The 18,541-nt window shown below is 48.2% G+C and overlaps 1 protein-coding gene across 6 annotated transcripts in view; it reads left to right on the top strand.

Moving 5' to 3' along the window:
* The first annotated feature begins 12,013 nt into the window (after positions 1-12,013).
* BLCAP (BLCAP apoptosis inducing factor) overlaps positions 12,014-18,541 on the top strand; it is a 38,473-nt gene continuing 31,945 nt past the window's right edge. For 3 of the 6 annotated variants that reach the window (XR_010794430.1, XR_010794431.1, XM_066626552.1), the window contains exons 1-2: positions 12,014-12,228; positions 16,189-16,283. The gene's annotated coding sequence lies outside the window, so the exon portion shown is untranslated. Of the gene's footprint in view, positions 12,229-12,372; positions 12,509-16,188; positions 16,284-18,541 lie in introns of those variants that run through there. The other 3 variants (XR_010794429.1, XM_066626553.1, XM_066626554.1) reach the window with 2 other exon arrangements.

Genomic DNA, 18,541 nt, shown 5'->3' with positions numbered 1-18,541 from the left:
TAGTTTAAAAACAGAAAAAAGCATATTAACACATATCATAAAAAAACAGTAGTCAGATAAAAAGTAATAAAAAGGTAAAAAGAGCACAGAGCAGCAAGTCATAAAAGAATCAGGCCTGTAAAAAATTAAAAGATGTTGAAAAGATGTTAAAAAGGCCGAGAACTCAGAAGTCTTGTTTAAACAGAAGGGTCTTCAGGCCTCGCCGAAAAGTCTCAAGAGAGGGAGCCATTCCCTGAATAAAGTCTAAGGAGAAATCTGAGGACCAAGAAAGGCGGTATAGAAATACCTGTATTATTATTATTATTATTATTATTACGTCAAGGGGAAGGGAATTCCATAGCGTTGGTGCCACTACTGAGAAGGCCCTATTTCTAGCCACCGCCCCATGGCCCTAGGCGGCGGCACTTGTAAAAAGGCCTTCTCTGATGACCTAAGAGGACGAGCCGGATTGTACGGAAGTAGGCGATCTCTGAGATACCCTGGCTCAGAGCAGTATAGGGCTTTAAAGGTCAAAACCAGCACATTGAATTGGGCCCGGAAATGAATGGGCAGCCCATGTAGCCACTGCAGAAGCAGACTCTCAGAGTCAGACCGCCTACCTCCAGTAACTACACGGGCCGCCACATTCTGCACTAGTTGCAGTTTCCGAACCGTCTTCAAAGGCAACCCCACATAGAGCGCGTTACAATAATCTAACGCGATGTCACCGAGGCATGGATCACCGTGGCCAGGTCTGCACAATCCAAGTACGGCCGCAGCTGGCACACCTGCCGAAGCTGAGCGAAGTCCCCCCTAGCCACGGCCGCCACCTGGGAATCCAGGAACAGCTGCGAGTCCAGGCGGACCCCCAAGCTGCGGACCTGCTCCTTCAGGGGGAGTGCAACCCCATTCAGCGCAAGCCGATAGTCCAGAACCTGCATCGAGGATTTCCAAACCAGGAGAGCCTCTGTCTTATCCGGATTTAATTTCAGCTTGTTATCCCCCATCCAGATCCTCACTGCCTCCAGACAGCGCTCCAGGCCCTCAACCTCCACCCTGGAGTCTGGAGGAAAGGAGAGACAGAGCTGGGTGTCATCGGCATATTGATGGCACCCCACTCCAAACCCCCGGATGACCTCTCCCAGTGGTTTCATGTAGATGTTAAATAGCATGGGGGACAGAATTGAACCCTGTGGCACCCCGCACCTCAAAGGCCAGGGTTTCGAACAGGCATCCCCCAGCACCACCATCTGGGACTGATCCTCCAAGTAGGAGCGGAACCACCGCAAAACAGTGCCTCTAACTCCCAACTCAGCCAATTGGCCCAGAAGGATACCATGGTCGATGGTATCGAACGCCGCCGAGAGGTCCAGCAGGACCAACAGGGACGCACTCCCCCTGTCCAGTCCCCGGCGTAGGTCATCCACCAAGGCGACCAAGGCAGTTTCCGTCCCAAAGCCCAGCCTGAAACCTGATTGAAAAGGATCCAGATAATTCGCTTCATCCAAGACCCTCTGGAGTTGAGACGCCACCACCCGCTCAATTACCTTGCCCAGAAACGGGATGTTGGAGACTGGCCGGTAGTTAAGATAAGAACATAAGAACAGCCCCACTGGATCAGGCCATAGGCCCATCTAGTCCAGCTTCCTGTATCTCACAGCGGCCCACCAAATGCCCCAGGGAGCACACCAGATAACAAGAGACCTCATCCTGGTGCTCTCCCCTACATCTGGCATTCTGACTTAACCCATTCCTAAAATCAGGAGGTTGCGCACACACATCATGGCTTGTACCACATAATGGATTTTTCCTCCAGAAACTCGTCCAATCCCCTTTTAAAGGCGTCTAGGCTAGACGCCAGCACCACATCCTGTGGCAAGGAGTTCCACAGACCGACCACGCGCTGAGTAAAGAAATATTTTCTTTTGTCTGTCCTAACCCGCCCAACGCTCAATTTTAGTGGATGTCCCCTGGTTCTGGTATTATGTGAGAGTGTAAAGAGCATCTCCCTATCCACTCTGTCCATCCCCTGCATAATTTTGTATGTCTCAATCATGTCCCCCCTCAAGCGTCTCTTTTCTAGGCTGAAGAGGCCCAAACGCCGTAGCCTTTCCTCATAAGGAAGGTGCCCCAGCCCCATAATCATCTTAGTCGCTCTCTTTTGCACCTTTTCCATTTCCACTATGTCTTTTTTGAGATGTGGCGACCAGAACTGGACACAATACTCCAGGTGTGACCTTACCATCGATTTGTACAACGGCATTATAATACTAACCGTTTTGTTCTCAATACCCTTCCTAATGATTCCAAGCATAGAATTGGCCTTCTTCACTGCTGCCGCACATTGGGTCGACACTTTCATCGACCTGTCCACCACCACCCCAAGATCTCTCTCCTGATCTGTCACAGACAGCTCAGAACCCATCAGCCTGTATCTAAAGTTTTGATTTTTTGCCCCAATGTGCATGACTTTACACTTACTGACATTGAAGCACATCTGCCATTTTGCTGCCCATTCTGCCAGTCTGGAGAGATCCTTCTGGAGCTCCTCACAATCACTTCTGGTCTTTACCACTCGGAAAAGTTTGGTGTCGTCTGCAAACTTAGCCACTTCACTGCTCAACCCTGTCTCCAGGTCATTTATGAAGAGGTTGAAAAGCACCGGTCCCAGGACAGATCCTTGGGGCACACCGCTTTTCACCTCTCTCCATTGTGAAAATTGCCCATTGACACCCACTCTCTGCTTCCTGGCCTCCAACCAGTTCTCAATCCACGAGAGGACCTGTCCTCTAATTCCCTGACTGTGGAGTTTTTTCAGTAGCCTTTGGTGAGGGACCGTGTCAAACGCCTTCTGAAAGTCCAGATATATAATGTCCACGGGTTCTCCCGCATCCACATGCCTGTTGACCTTTTCAAAGAATTCTATAAGGTTCGTGAGGCAAGACTTACCCTTACAGAAGCCATGCTGACTCTCCCTCAGCAAGGCCTGTTCGTCTATGTGTTTTGAGATCCTATCTTTGATGAGGCATTCCACCATCTTACCCGGTATGGATGTTAGGCTGACCGGCCTATAGTTTCCCGGGTCCCCCCTCTTTCCCTTTTTAAAAATAGGCGTGACATTTGCTATCCTCCAATCTTCTGGCACCGTGGCCGTTTTGAGGGACAAGTTGCATACCTTAGTCAAGAGATCTGCAACTTCATTCTTCAATTCCTTAATAACCCTTGGGTGTATGCCATCAGGGCCCGGTGACTTATTGATCTTTAATTTATCAATGAGGTCTGAAACATCTTCTCTTTTAACCTCTATCTGACTTAACTCCTCGGTTAGGAGGGGCCGTTCGGGTAGCGGTATCTGCCCGAGGTCTTCTGCCGTGAAGACAGATGCAAAGAACTCATTTAATTTCTCTGCCATCTCTAAGTCTCCTTTTATCTCCCCTTTCCCTCCCTCACCATCCAGAGGGCCAACCGCTTCTCTGGCGGGTTTCCTGCTTCTAACATATTTGAAGAAGCTTTTATTATTCCCCTTAATGTTGCTGGCCATGCGTTCCTCATAGTCTCGCTTGGCCTCCCCTATCACCTTCTTACATTTCTTTTGCCGCAGTTTATGTTCCTTTTATTCTCTTCATTAGGGCAAGACTTCCATTTACGGAAGGAAGCTTCCTTGCCCTTCACAGCCTCTCTAACTTGGCTGGTTAGCCATGCGGGCACTCTCCTGGATTTAGTGGAACCCTTCTTTCTTTGCGGTATACACCTCTGCTGGGCCTCTATTACTGTTGTTTTAAGCAGCCTCCATGCATTCTGGAGAGACTGGACTCTTTTTACCGTCCCTTTCAACCTCCTTCTAACCAGCCTCCTCATTTGAGGGAAGTCCGCCCGTCGGAAGTCAAGGGTTTTTGTTAGAGATTTGCCTGGTATTCTTCCCCCAACGTGCACGTCAAAACGGATCGCAGCATGATCGCTGTTCCCCAACGGCTCAGTAACGTTTACATCTCTAACCAGGTCTTGCGTACCGCACAAAATTAAATCCAGAGTCACCTGTCCTCTGGTGGGCTCCGTGACTAGCTGATCTAAGCCACAGTCATTCAGCACGTCAAGAAATCCGGTTTCCTTATCGTGACCAGAACACAAATTGACCCAGTCAATATGAGGATAATTGAAGTCCCCCATGATTACAACCCTGTCCTTCCTTGTCACCTCCCTGATCTGTTTCCTCATTTCAAGGTCCCCATCAGATTTCTGGTCTGGAGGACGATAGCACGCCCCCAGTATTACATCGCTGCACAAGCCTGGTAATTTAACCCACAGAGATTCTACGGTGGAGTCGGACCCACCTTCAATCTCTACTTTGCTGGATTCTATCCCTTCCTTAACATAAAGGGCCACCCCACCTCCAACACGCCCCTGCCTGTCCCTCCTGTAGAGTTTATAGCCCGGGATTGCGGTATCCCACTGATTCTCCGCATTCCACCAGGTTTCCGTTATGCCCACTATGTCAATATTTTCCCTTGTCACCAGACATTCCAGTTCTCCCACCTTTGCTCGTAGACTTCGGGCATTCGCATAAAAGCATTTATACACGGAATGCCCCAGGATGGGCTGCTTATTCGCTCCTTTGTCCCCGCATCCTCTCATTGTGCCAAACCATCTATCACATCCCATCACCCTACCTTTCCCAATTTCTTCTCTTACCCTGCCTTTGTCTTGTTGTTCTCTAACCTCCCCATCCTCATCCCATAGGGATGAGGAGTCCCGAACCGGATGCCCCTCGGCTCCTGTCGGCCTTCCCCCAGGGATCAGTTTAAAAGCTGCTCTGCCACCTTTTTAATGTTATGCGCCAGCAGTCTGGTTCCATTCTGGTTCAAATGGAGCCCGTCCCTCTTGTACAGGACCCGCTTGTCCCAAAACGTTCCCCAGTGCCTAACGAATCTAAACCCCTCCTCCCTACACCACCGTCTCATCCACGCATTGAGACCCCTGATCTCCGCCTGCCTAGCTGGCCCTGCGCGTGGAACAGGTAGCACTTCAGAGAACGCTACCTTTGAGGTCCTGGCTTTCAGCTTCCTGCCTAAAAGCCTAAATTTGGCCTCCAGGACCTCCCAGCTACACTTGCCCACATCGTTGGTGCCGACATGCACCACAGCCGCTACCTCTCCCCCAGCACTGTCTACCAGCCTGTCTAGACGAGAAGTGATGTCCGCAACCTTCGCACCAGGCAGGCAAGTCACCATGCGGTCCTCACATCCGTCGCAAACCCCCCTCTCTATGTTTCTAATAATCGAATCCCCCACTACAAGAAGGCCCCGACCCCCCTCCCACCGAGGAGTATCCCGAGTGCGCTCGGATACAGGCCCATCCCCTGGAGAAGGGATCCCCCCTAGGGGATTGTTTCCCTCCTCTCCAGGATGACGTCCTCTAGTCCCGAGACTTCCCACCCGGGCAGCCGAGGAGCTGCACGCCTGAGGTTGGGACGAAGCCTGATCGTCCCCAGAAGTCTCCCCACGGTCCTCCTCTGGCTGCCTGCGCTTCTCCAGGTCGGCCACCAAGGCTTCAAGGGAGCGGACGCGTTCCCTGAGAGCCTGGAGCTCCTTGCATCGAGGACACACCCATGACTTATGCCCCAGAGGCATATAATCATACATGTGGCACTCGATGCAGAACACTGGATAGCCCCCACCCTGCTGCTGGCTGTCTGACTGCATAGCTTTTTGTTGTTTTATTTAGGGATCCTTTTAAAAACCGTACACTGGATAGCAGCCCTTTTCTCTAGGGAAGAGGAAGGGCAGTGTACGGGGCCCTGGCCTCCTCGCCCTGCTGCTGAACTCGCCCAGATGCTAAACTCTTGTGCCTTACCTGGCACTTAGTTCCCAGAGGCACTTGGTTCCCAGAGGCCACACGCGTCTGCAGTTATCTAACACAGTGGAATCCAGGGAGGGCTTCTTCAGGAGGGGGCGAACCACCGCCCGTTTCAAAGTGCATGGCAATGTCCCCTTCATCAAGGAAGAGTTGACCACCCTCCCTGTCCACTCAGCCAGTCCACCCCGGGCAGCTCTTATTAGCCAAGCTGGGCAAGGGTCAAACAGGCAGGCAGACGGCCTCACACTCCAAAGGAGTCTGTCCACATCCTCAGGCTGTACAAGCTGAAAAGAATCCCACAACACTGGACAAGCAGTTGTCAAGGGGACATCGTCAGACATTGTCAATGTGGCATCTAAGTCGTAACGAATGCGATCGATTTTATCTGCAAAATGTTGTGCAAACATGTCACAGCGGCTGACCGTGTGTTCCTCCTGGTCTACTGGAGGGGCCTGATGGAGGAGGCCCCGCACCACATGGAACAGCTCTGCTGGACGGTTGTCAGCAGACGCAATGGTAGCAGAGAAGAAAGATCTCTTCGCTGCTACCACTGCCACGGAATAGGCTCTGTAATGAGCTCTACTCCGTGTCCGATCAGATTCATCCCAAGTTTTCTGCCACCGTCGCTCTAGACGCCTGCCCTGCCGCTTCATCATTTGCAGCTCCTCAGTGAACCAAGGAGCCACTATGAGTCTGCAACGTGGCAGAGGTCGCTCTGGAGCAATCTCATCCACTGCCCTGGTCATTTCCCCATTCCAGAGGTCAACCAGGGCCTCAGATGAGACGCCAGTCTTGGCAGTGGGGAAATCCTCCAGAGCCCTCAGGAAACCTTCAGGATCCATTAGCCTCCGGGGGCGGACCATAGAACATGGTCCCCCGCCTCTGCGGAGGTAAGAAGTAGCAACAAGCCTAAACCTAACCAGGAAGTGATCTGTCCATGACAACGGAGTGATCTTGATCTCCTCTACATCCAGATCACTGCCCCCATGCCCAGCTGTAAACACCAGGTCCAACACATATCCTGCAGTATGTGTTGGGGCCAAGATCTTCTGGAACAGGCCCATGGTTGTCATGGTGGCCATGAAATCCTGAGCTGCACCTACTGCAGGGGCCTCAGCATGAACATTGAAGTCCCCCAGCACTAGTAGGCGGGGGGCCTCCAATGTTACCCCCGAGATCACCCTGGTCAGCTCAGGCAGGGAGACTGTTGGGCAGCAGGGTGGGCGGTACACCAACAGAATCTCAATCCTGTCCGGTCCTCTCAACACAACATGCAGGCACTTGAACCCAACAAACTGCTGGACAAGGCACCTGGCAAGGGAGATGGACTCACGATAGACCATTGCAACTCCCCCTCCCCGTCCCTGCAGTCTTGGCTGCTGCAACACCTGGAAACCTGGTGGACAAAGCTCGGAGAGGCTAACTCCTCCTGCCTTGTCCAACCAGGTCTCCGTAATACATACCAGTTCGACTTTCTCATCCAGGATTAAATCCTGGATGATGCAGGTTTTGTTATTCACCGACCTGGCATTCAAAAGCAGCAGCTTCAGATCCAGGGACTCACTGCTAAGACCACCAGGCATCTGAGAATTGGGGGAAGGACCAGAAGGAGAGATGATCTGCCTATGATGAACTCTCCTTCTCCTGTAACAGCCTGTCCAACCCCCACTGCCATATCTCCCCTGGCCTGTCACTCTCTTGATAGTAGCACCCCTCCCTTCCCCTGAGCTCCCTCCTAAAAAGAAACACGTGTGGCGAGGCTCACCTTCTGAGACTGGCCTGTACAGAGAGAAACACCCAGTAGGACTGTTTAAGAAAAAGATAAAAACAAGGCAAGCCTAGCACTGGGTGTCTCAAAGGCCAATCCTCTGCTGGAAAACGACTGTGCTGCCCTAAGAATTTATGCTGCTCCTCTCTCCCCTGCCTTAACAGAAGGGGAGGAATATTCCGACCACTGTTTTCGGTCTGCCAGCCAGGAAGGGAACCTCTATCTTCTGGGCACAATCCCCGGGCTAAGAGCCACGGGCCAAGAGCCCTTAAGCTTGTGCCAAAGGCTCGTGCCTCTGGCAAGCCAGGGGCTTTAGCAGGTACCTGCAGAGAGTAGGAGCCACTCGTCGTCCCAAGGGTCCACAGGTGTTGCTAAAAATTGAATCAATTGAAACCAATTGATTCAATAGGCGTGGAAGCTTATTCCAGCCTCTGCAGGCCGGCCCACCTTTATGCGCCAGCCTTGCTGACTCACGAGGACTGTCCTGGGCTGGCGCAAGGGAATTGTGCCGGCCCAAGTGCAGCTCAGGATTGCACTGTACGTTGTGGGAAAAATACTGCTGCTGTATGGGCGGGGGGGGGGGGGGGGAGAAAGGCAAAAGGGTGGAAAAGGATGCAGTGGTGGTATAGAAGTCAATAGCCATGCAAGAACATAAGAAGAGTCCTGCTGGATCAGGCCAAGGGCACGCAGGCACTTGTATCCTGTTGCAGCTACAAGTTCAAGTAATACTATAGTCTCTGACTTATAATGCTGCCTTTAAGTTGCTTTGAGTGGTAAATATGTTGCTCAGGATTGTTTTAATGTCATCCACACCAGCGTCCTTTATTACTGTCCATCTGTAGTTCTGCGTTTTTCAAATATTACTGCTTATCTGAAGAAAACCCCTTTATGCTTGTATCTAAATAATTCTTTTGAAATGGCTAGTTCTGCAAAATACAACCAACCAAATTTTAAAAATAAGACACAGCCACAAGTCTAAGATGTGTTTTGGAGTTAAGGAAATATTTCATAGAACATTAAGAGTTGGACATGATCTTGGAAGTCATCTAGGCTAGCCCTCGGCTCTGTGCAGGCAACTCCTTTATCATCCCTGACAGGTGGCTGTCCAGCCACTGCCTGAAACCCCCCAATGAAGGGAGCCTACTACTTCACAAGACAGCTCTTGCAGTTAGGAAATTCTTCCTCATGTCTAGCCTAAATCTGCTTTCCTATAGTTTCAACCCATTGGTTCTAGTCATGCCCTCAGGAGCCACAAAAAGTAAGTCTTTCCCTTCCTTTTTGTGACAGCTCTTGGAATACTCGTAGCTATCATATCTCTCCTTGGTCTTCTCCAGGCTAAATTTATCGGGGCCCAATCCTAACTTTCCAGAGCTGATACAGCTGTGCCAACACTGAACCTGAGGTGGGTGGCAGTCACAGAGGCCTCCTCAAGATAAGAAAATGTTTGTTCCCTTACCTTGGGGGTGCATTGTGGCTTCATTAGTGCTGGAAATTTGGATAGGGTTGTGGTTCAGGCTTTTAAAAGTATTCCTCAAAGGACTTGGTTTCCAGCATTTCACCATCTTTTCTGTCCTTCTCTGAACCCACTCCAGCTCATCAATATCCTTTAAATCACATCTTATTTTATCTTCAGGGTAGGTCACTTTCTCTTTTTCTTTTCCTGTAGGACAGAAATGGGTGTCAGAACTATCTTGTCATTTAATGTCTTCTTTCTGATTCCTTGTCAGGTGTGTGCAATATCACCTTCCTGCCACAAGGGGTTCTTAAAACAACTGCTAGTGTTTCTTCCATTATCTTCACAAAGATAAATGACATTTATCACAATGACAAAACCTGTATGTTTTAGACTGAGGATGTGTAATATTTTTAACACAAGCATTTAAAATCTACATTAATCCTTTCAGTATTGCTTGGAAGCCAGTCCTGCTGAATTCAACAGAACATATTACCAGGTAAGCATGCATAGGACTGTTGTGTTAAACTGTGTACATGTGCAAATGCCACATAAGATTGCATGTATGTTTCTACACCTCTATGAACATGCCTGAACATGGTCAGACTGAGAGGACAAACAACTGCATGAATGGTTTCAGTTGGTGATATATTATAGAGTAAGAGCTGAAACTTTTGAGAAGCAGTTACCAGAAGAAAGATACCAAGTTTGGTGGTGTATCCATGGGTATTGAACACTTTTTGCTAATCATCTGCAGACAGTTAGGGAATCAAACCAAGCACTGTGGGTATCTGCTAAACTGGGGCATTGTGAGGTTCCCCAAAAAACTCCCATCTGAACATCACCCGTGTTATAGCAGTGCGGCCTCTCCTCCCAGATTGTTGGTGTGATTGTGGTCCCTTTAATTTAGGAAGCAAAAACATTTCAGCCTACCTCCTTTATGATTCATTGTGATGGCTGAACACTAATACCATGCACCTCCTTTATGATTCATTGTGATGGCTGAACACTAATACCATGTACCAATGGTTCCCAAACTTTTTAGCACCAGGACCCACTTCTTTAACCCATGTCTGCCCAGCCCACAGATGTACACATTTGATCCCTGTTGCGTATATGCAATGTTTGAGAGAAAAGGCTTAAACAGCATTCTATCGAGACCCATCTAGGTTTATCAACTTTTTAAAAAGGAGCTGTAGAAAGAAATATTTTTATTATAAGCAATAACCAGAAAAAAGACCATCAAACAATCATCTCCTTATATTTACACATGCTTGCAAACTGCAGGAGCTGAGCTCTTTGCAGGGTAATTAGCAGCTACAAGATCTGATTTTTGAATATTACCTGAGGCAATTATTTATCTGATCTTTCCATCACCCTTTGGGAACCCACCAAAAATCAGGTCATGACCACAGATTGGGAACCACTGTATGGCATACACAAATTTATATTCCCTTTCTAATAAAGCCTCAAAGCAGCTAGATGCCAACCTAGGGCCCAATCCTATCCAGTTTTCCAGTGCCGGTGCAGCGGTGCCAATGGGGCATGTACTGCACCTTGTGGTGGGGCAGCAGTCACAGAGGCCTCCTTCAGGTATGGGAATATTTGTTCCCTTACCTTGGGGCTGCACCAATGCTGGAAAATTGGATAGGATTGGGTCCCTAGTTGAGAATAAACAGAGAATAAACAGCAGAGACAATAAAGGTCTTTGCTGAATTTTTTGCGACGTAATCATTAGAGTAGTGGTTCTTTTAGCATTGGGATCCACCTTTTAGAATGAGAATCTGTCAGGACCCACTGGAAGTGATGTCATGATTGGAAATGACATAATCAAGCAGGGGAATTTTTAACAATCGTAGGCTGCAATCCTATCCACACTTACCCAGGAGTAAGTCTCATTGACTATGGCTGCAATCCTAACCATACTTTCCTGAGAGCAAGCCCCACTGAACAAAATAGGACTTACTTCTAAGTAGACCTGGTTAGGATTATACCCTATCATTGTTCAGAGCATATACATAGTAGCCTGTTCAAAGTACAGATCTGTAACATTTCCCCAAATGCAGCCACATACCATGGTGGCATCAAGTCTACATTTGAAATATTGAAATGAATGGGAACCCACCTGAAATTGGCTCACGACCCATAGTTTGAGAAACACTAAGATTAGAGGTCTTGGGCTGCAGTCCTATCCACACTTTCCTGGGAAAGGATTCATTGACTATAATGGGACTTACTTCAGAGTAGACAGGCATAGGCTTGAGCTCTCAGGCTGCAATCCTATGCATGCTTTCCTGGGGGTAAACCCCACTGAACTCAATGGGACTTACTTCTGAGTAGGCAGGCATAGGATTGAGCTGTTAGACTTTTTGGGGGGAGGTTTCATTCTTTCCCAAGGAAAATGTGCAAAAAGTGCATGAAGTGTTTTTATTGCAAGGGTGCATCTTTATGAATTATGATCGCCATAAGAGGGTGCTGTATGTCACCCACCCACCTATGGGTGCTACACTCTTCTCCTCAGATGGTTTCTAAAAATAACTGAATAAATAGCATGTTGGGTTTAACGCAGTTGCAGCACAAGCCCAGGCTTGTCTACTCAGAAGGAAGTTCCATTGTCTTCAGTTGGTCTTACTCCCAGGAAACTGCATAGGGCTGCTTGCATCCCTATGGCGCCCTCCTTCCAAAGAGCTCCAGGGGAGGAGGCACAAGCCTTGCACTTCTGCTCCAACCAGCAGCACGAACGTTCTCTGACTCTCCAGCGGATGCTCGCGTTCCATTCAGAAGAAGCCCGGGCTGACAGGAGGCGTGCCCTCCTCTGGCTCCGCCCACTTCTCACAGGGCGATGACGTCAGAGCCCGAGCGAACCCCTCCCCCTGGGCTGCGGGAGGGGTCTCTGCGAGGACGAAGGGGCCTGCGGGGAGGGGAGGGAGGCTGTCCGTGGCGGCGCCTGATCGGAGTAGCCGTTCCCAGGCGCTGCGGGCTGTGCGCGCGGCCCTCGCAGGAGGGCGGGGGTGCTGCGGCGGAGGGCGGGGCGTAGGCAGCGCGCAGCAGCCCTGCGGGGTCCTGGGCGGCCGTTGGGTCCTGCGGACAGTGACAGGCGCAGCGACGGAGGCGGCGGGTGCCAGGTGCCAGGCGGAGGCCCGGGCGGGAGGCGGCGCGATGGCCAGGAGCGCAGGTAAAGTCGTGGGGGGGCGAACGCTCTGTCTCCGTGAGGGCTGTGAGGGGCGTCGCTGGGGGAAGGGGCTGCCCCCCCCCGCGGTCCCCCCCAGTCCACGCCTCCTCCCGCCTTCCGCAGAGAGCGGGCCTCCCTGGGGCTTCCTGGAGCCCGGGGGTCCTGCGCTCTGTCCACGGGAGCTGGGCCTGGGCGGTGCTACTGCCCCCCTCGCTTAGGAGCCCAACCCCAGACATGACTACTCAGAATAAGTCCCATTGCAGTCAGTGGGGCTTACTCCCAGGTAAGTGTGGGTAGGGTGGCAACCCAAATGCCTGGGAGTGGGGGGTCTGCCATGGCTCCCTCCCACCCACTCCCACCTCCCTGCCGGGGACTGAAGGCAGCTGCTCCCCCCCCCCCGCTTAGGAGCTCAGCCAAGGAATGTCTACTCAGAGGTAAGTTCCAGTGTAGTCAATGGGGCTTACTCCCAAGTAAATGAGGGTAGGCATCGGACTGAAGGCAGCTGCTCCCCTTCACTGAGAAGAGGGAGCAGCCACACTCCCTTCCCTGCTCCCCTCCACTCCCCTCCACCCCCATTCTCTGCTGGAGCTCTCTCCCTTGCAGAACACCAGAGATGGGATGTCGCCCACTGACGTTAAGAACATAAGAACAGCCCCACTGGATCAGGCCGCAGGACCATCTAGTCCACCTTCCTGTATCTCACAGTGGCCCACCAAATGCCCCAGGGAGCACATCAGACAACAAGAGACCTGCATCCTGGTGCCCTCCCTTGAACCTGCCATTCTGACATAGCCCATTTCTAAAATCAGAATGTTGCACATACGCATCATGGCTTGTAACCCGTAATAGATTTTTCCTCCAGAAACTTGTCCATTCCTCTTTTAAAGGCATCCAGGCCAGATGCTGTTACCACATCCTGTGGCAAAGAGTTCCACAGACCAACCACATGCTGAGTAAAGAAATATTTTCTTTTGTCTGTCCTAACTCTCCCAACACTCAATTTTAGTGGATGTCCCCTGGTTCTGGTGTTATGTGAGAGTGTAAAGAGCATCTCTCTATCCACTTTATCCTTCCCATGCATAATTTTGTATGTCTCAATCATGTCCCCCCTCAGGCGCCTCTTTTCTAGGCTGAAGAGGTCGTAGCCTTTCCTCATAAGGAAGGTGCCCCAGCCCAGCAATCATCTTAGTTGCCCTCTTTTGCACCTTTTCCATTTCCACTATGTCTTTTTTGAGATGTGGTGACCAGAACTGGACACAGTACTCCAGCTGTGGCCTTACTATAGATTTGTACAACGGCATTATAATATTAACCATTTTGTTTTCAATAACTTTTCTAATGATCCCAAGCATAGAACTGGCCTTCTTTACTGCCGCTGCACATTGGGTCGACACTTTCATTGAGCTGTCCACCACCACCCCAAGATCTCTCTCCTGATCTGTCACAGACAGCTCAGAACCCATTAGCCTATATGTGAAGTTTTGATTTTTTGCCCCAATGTGCATGACTTTACACTTACTTACATTGAAACGCATCTGCCATTTTGCTGCCCATTCAGCCAGTTTGGAGAGATCCTGCTGGAGCTCCTCACAATCACTTCTGGTCTTCACCACTCGGAAAAGTTTGGTGTCGTCTGCAAACTTAGCCACCTCACTGCTCAGCCCTGTCTCCAGGTCATTTATGAAGAAGTTGAAGAGCACCAGTCCCAGGACAGATCCTTGGGGCACACCGCTTTTCACCTCTCTCCATTGTGAAAATTGCCCATTGACACCCACTCTCTGTTTCCTGGTTTTCAACCAGGTCTCAATCCCGGAGAGGACCTGCCCTCTAATTCCCTGACTGTGGAGTTTTTTCAGTAGCCTTTGGTGAGGGACCGTGGCAAACGCCTTCTGAAAGTCCAGATATATAATGTCCACGGGTTCTCCCACATCCACATGCCTGTTGACCTTTTCAAAGAAGCCATGCTGATTCTCCCTCAGACGTTGACTAATGTGCTGCATGTGGGGGGGGGCAGCAGGGGAGAGCCACACAAGCTATGGCTAAAGCATGAAATTCATTACCACGAGAAGTGCTGATGGAGGTGGAGGTGATGGCCCCTGACTTGGCTGGCCTTTAAAACAATTAGGTAACCTTGTGGAAAACAGGACCGTCAGCAGCTCCTAAAATGGGACAGAGCAATTGCATCACAATGTACTAATAATGCTATTTTGCGCCAATGATTATCCTTCCACATTTTCCACCAGCACATAGTATGCCGTGATGCAATTGTCCCATTTTAATAGCTGCTCACTGTCCTGTACTCCACAAGGTTACCTAATTGTTCTAAAATCCACCCAAGTCAAGGGGCCGCTGCCACCCAGGGTACCCAGATGTCATAACCACAGAAGAGGACAAGACACCCCAAAATGTAGGACTTCCCCCCCAAAATGAAGGGCATGACAAAATAAAAGCTAAACACACTTGTATACGGATTTCATGAGGTTAATTGAAACACTATACTACTTATTATTATTAACGATAATGTTCTAAGTAATATAGCATATATTATTTATTATTAATAAGTGGCGGTTATGACATCTGGTCACCCTGGGTGGCGGTGGCCCCTTGACTTGGTTGGATTTTAAAACAGTTAGGTAAACTTGAGGAGAACAGGACAGTCTGCAGCTGTTAAAATGGGATAGAGCAATTGCATTGTGATGTACTACTAATATTATTATTTGTAGATAATCTTTCCACATTTTCTACCAGTGTAGAATATAGTGTTTCAATTAGCTATATGAAATCCATATATGAGTGTTTGTAGATTTTATTTTGTCATGTCCTACATTTTTTTGATGTCCTACATTTTGGACTGCCTTTTCCTCTTTTGTGGTTATGACATCTGGTCACCCTGGGTGGTGGCGGCCCCTTGATTTGGGTGGATTAGGGTGCAATCCTAACCCTTTATGTCAGTACTTTCCAGCACTGGCATAGCGGTGCCAATGGGATGTGTGCTGCATCCTGCAGTTGGGTGTCACTCATGGAGGCCTCCTCAAAGTAAGAGAATGTTTGTTCCCTTACCTCAGAGCTCCATTGCCCTTATGTCAGTGCTGGAAAGGGGTTAGGATTATGCCCTTCAATAGATAAACTTGTGGAGAACAGGACAGACGGCAACTATTAAAATGGGTCACTGCAATTGCATCACAATGTACTTCCTGCTGGTGGAAAATATGGAAAGATAATCATCTGCATATCTTGCTTATGAGCTGTCTAAAGGCTCCTGGAATACTGGTGAGGTTGAATGTTTGGTCTGCTTTCAGCTGGCAGTTTCTCAGCTGGAGCTCATTTTGTCCTGCACCAAAATAGTTACTGTTTCTTTGTTACTTGTAAATTCTGCAGACATTGATCAGGGAGAAACTTTATTTGGTGCAATACCAAATACCCCATGCATTGTTGGCACCAGATATGAAAAGGTAATAGTATTTCAATTGGGAGCATTGGAATCCATTTGGTGAAATCTTCCTTGCTGTTCTGAAATAGGGATCCCTTGTAATAGGGATCCTTGCAACCTAGTCTAATTGCTCAGTGACCTTATATGTGCTTCTGTCTAGTATTTGGGAACAGTATCTCTGTTTTTGTGCTGTAGTTCATCAGCGTGTACATATAGTTCATTAGGTTATGAACAGATTAAAAGTGTGATAAACTTTGGTATAACTTTATCCCGGGTTCAAACAGAGCACCAAGGGTCTTGAAAGGAGGATGACTTCTAGCTTCAAAACAAGCGAAAAATGATATATTCCCGAACTGCATAATGCACTAATATTTTTCTTTTCAGAATTTGTAGTGCCTTTTCTAGCCAGAAAACTTGGTTGGGTTTTTGGGATGTGTTGGAAAGATGAAGATTATTGCTATTGTCACATCTTCATCTTGTGCTGATTAATTTTATGCTGCTCATGTTTGAGCCTGTACTCTGATTACTTTCAGGCTCAGAAAGAGTGGATGAGCAGACTGACACCAGAACAAAAACTGTGCGTGCAAAATCAGACTAACCTTCAAGTCCAAAACATTGCTATTATGAGGTAACTAGTGGAAAATACAAGAGTAGTTTGGTCACTTGGCAAGTTGAGTTCGAATTACTTCTTCTATATGTGCCTGTCCTTTAGGGAGGGCAACTGGGACGGCCAGCCTGGGCTCTGCGCTTGCGAGGTCTTGACATGCTGATGTCATCTCCAGCATCAGTGAGGATAACAGCTTGGCTGAAATGGAACTGTCATTGAGACCATGTTGAAGGGAACCAGGCAGAGGGAAGGAGAAGAAAGAGGGGAAGAATATGCCAGATTCTCTGTGCTGTCCCTTTGCATGGAAATTAGGAGCTGAAATTGGGGAGACAGCAGGGAGATTCCAGCAGAATCAGATTGAGCCTCCAAGTTGCATAAGCTGGCTCATTTGCACAATAAAAATATAGAAGTTGCATCCTTGTCTGCCCACTCCCTCCCTCAGGATACACTGCCTGTCAGGCCATCCCATCCATCCCCACCTTCTCAAGCCCCATTTCCGCTTGCTGATCCTCTTTGCTTACTCTCCTCATCAAATTATCCCTCTACTTCCCTGTTGCCCCTCAGCGCACAACACTCCCGCCCACCTGTGCAGTGTCAGCACAGTTCCCAGCCCTCTCTTACTTACTCGGGATCCTTCCATCCATTCACCCACTCCTCTCTCTGCCCTTCTGAGTTGCCCTGGACCCTGCACCCTTCTAGGAATGGCTCTGCTATCATTTATTTACTTGGTAGTCTGTTCTGAATTCTATAGCTTTTACTTCATGAATTGAGGATGAACAAAACCTGGATTGTGCTGCATTTTACTAGCAGTGCTATGTTATTATAAATTCCAAAATAGCATTATAATGCTGCTTGATTTGGAATTAGTTTTCCAAAGTTGTCTTTATCTAGTTTACTTGGTGTAAGAGTACAGGATGCAGAACTTGCATGAGGTGGATAGATTTCCATCAGCATAACTGTGCACTGGAAAGGGTATCTTCCTTGACTTCATCCTCAGCTAAGGATAAAACATGCTTGTCAGTGTGAGTGTAGCTTTCTGTTATATTGCATTCACTTGTCACTGTATAAATGAGAAATATTCTCAGTGACAGAGTTAGACATCCCTAGTAGTCTCCAGATTTCTCCTTTCTTGTCTCAGTTTATCTTAGGGAGGAAAGATAAGTATATTAAACTTGCTTTTAAATTACAATGGCAGCAACTGTTACCCTGCACATGCCTGATCTTGTCTGATCTTGGAAGCTAAGCAGGGTCAGGCCTGGTTAGTACTTGGATGGGAGACTGCCTGGGAATACCGGGTGCTGTAGGCTTATACCATAGTCTTTCGAGACTGAAGGTTTCCAACCAAATTACAATTATCTAAGTGTTCTTGTCTGTTCAAAAGGTTCAATTTTGTTGTAAAACATACTGACTTTTCCACAAAGGAAAACAGAAAATCAACTTTTTGAGCTTTTTTTCCCTATGTGCATAATGCTAGCAGGTAGTTGCGATGTGGGAACTGATCATGCCAACTTTGTTGGTGAAACGAAGCTATTGTGTTTGCTGTTTTTATGGCTTGATTGCCCTGGCATTTTAATTGTGATGGTTTCTCTGCTTTTATCTTTATGTTCCTTTTTATTGGTGTGATGTCTGGTTTTTTTTTTGACATTTTGTTAGTCTTCTTGATTGTCCTTTGAATGAAATAGAAAGGCAAGTTATGATTCGGTTGTCTTAAGTATTTTTGTCCTTTACCCCAATTTTCCACAACTTGGGAGATCCTAACTACCTGAGCCAGTTAACTGGGTTCTTCTACTTCCTGAATACTTCAACACTCAAAATACACTTTCAAGTTTAGAGTCACTGAATAGCAGATATTTTCCATAGTTTGTACCCATAGTAGTTAACTCTTCCATGCAGCCTGAAATCTGGTCGGTCTTTGGAAGTACTTAAAATACATACATCTGGTGTCCAGTTTACTAGGGGAAAAGGAGGGGAAACCCTTAAAGCTTATTGTTCCATTATGAAAACCTATAGAGAGAATATGGCCAAGGGAATGAAAGGAGCTGAGTCATTTCAAAGAGATAAGTCTCCCAGAATCCTCTCCAAAGAGAGTTGGAAAATAGAAGTAAAGGGGAAGGAGACCTGTAGGGGAAGATGTAGAGAGTTGGAAAATAGAAGTAGAGGGGAAGGAGACCTGTACGTAGAAGTAGAGGGGAAGGAGCCTGCCTTAACTGGTCTCATTTGTAAACTCATTATTGCAACTGTTGGATCTCTTTATTCCTAAAAAATAAAAATAAAAAAAA

The sequence above is a fragment of the Tiliqua scincoides genome, chromosome 4, assembly GCF_035046505.1.
Source record: "Tiliqua scincoides isolate rTilSci1 chromosome 4, rTilSci1.hap2, whole genome shotgun sequence".
Classification (NCBI taxonomy): domain Eukaryota; kingdom Metazoa; phylum Chordata; class Lepidosauria; order Squamata; family Scincidae; genus Tiliqua; species Tiliqua scincoides.
This window is presented reverse-complemented; position numbering and strand designations above follow the sequence as displayed.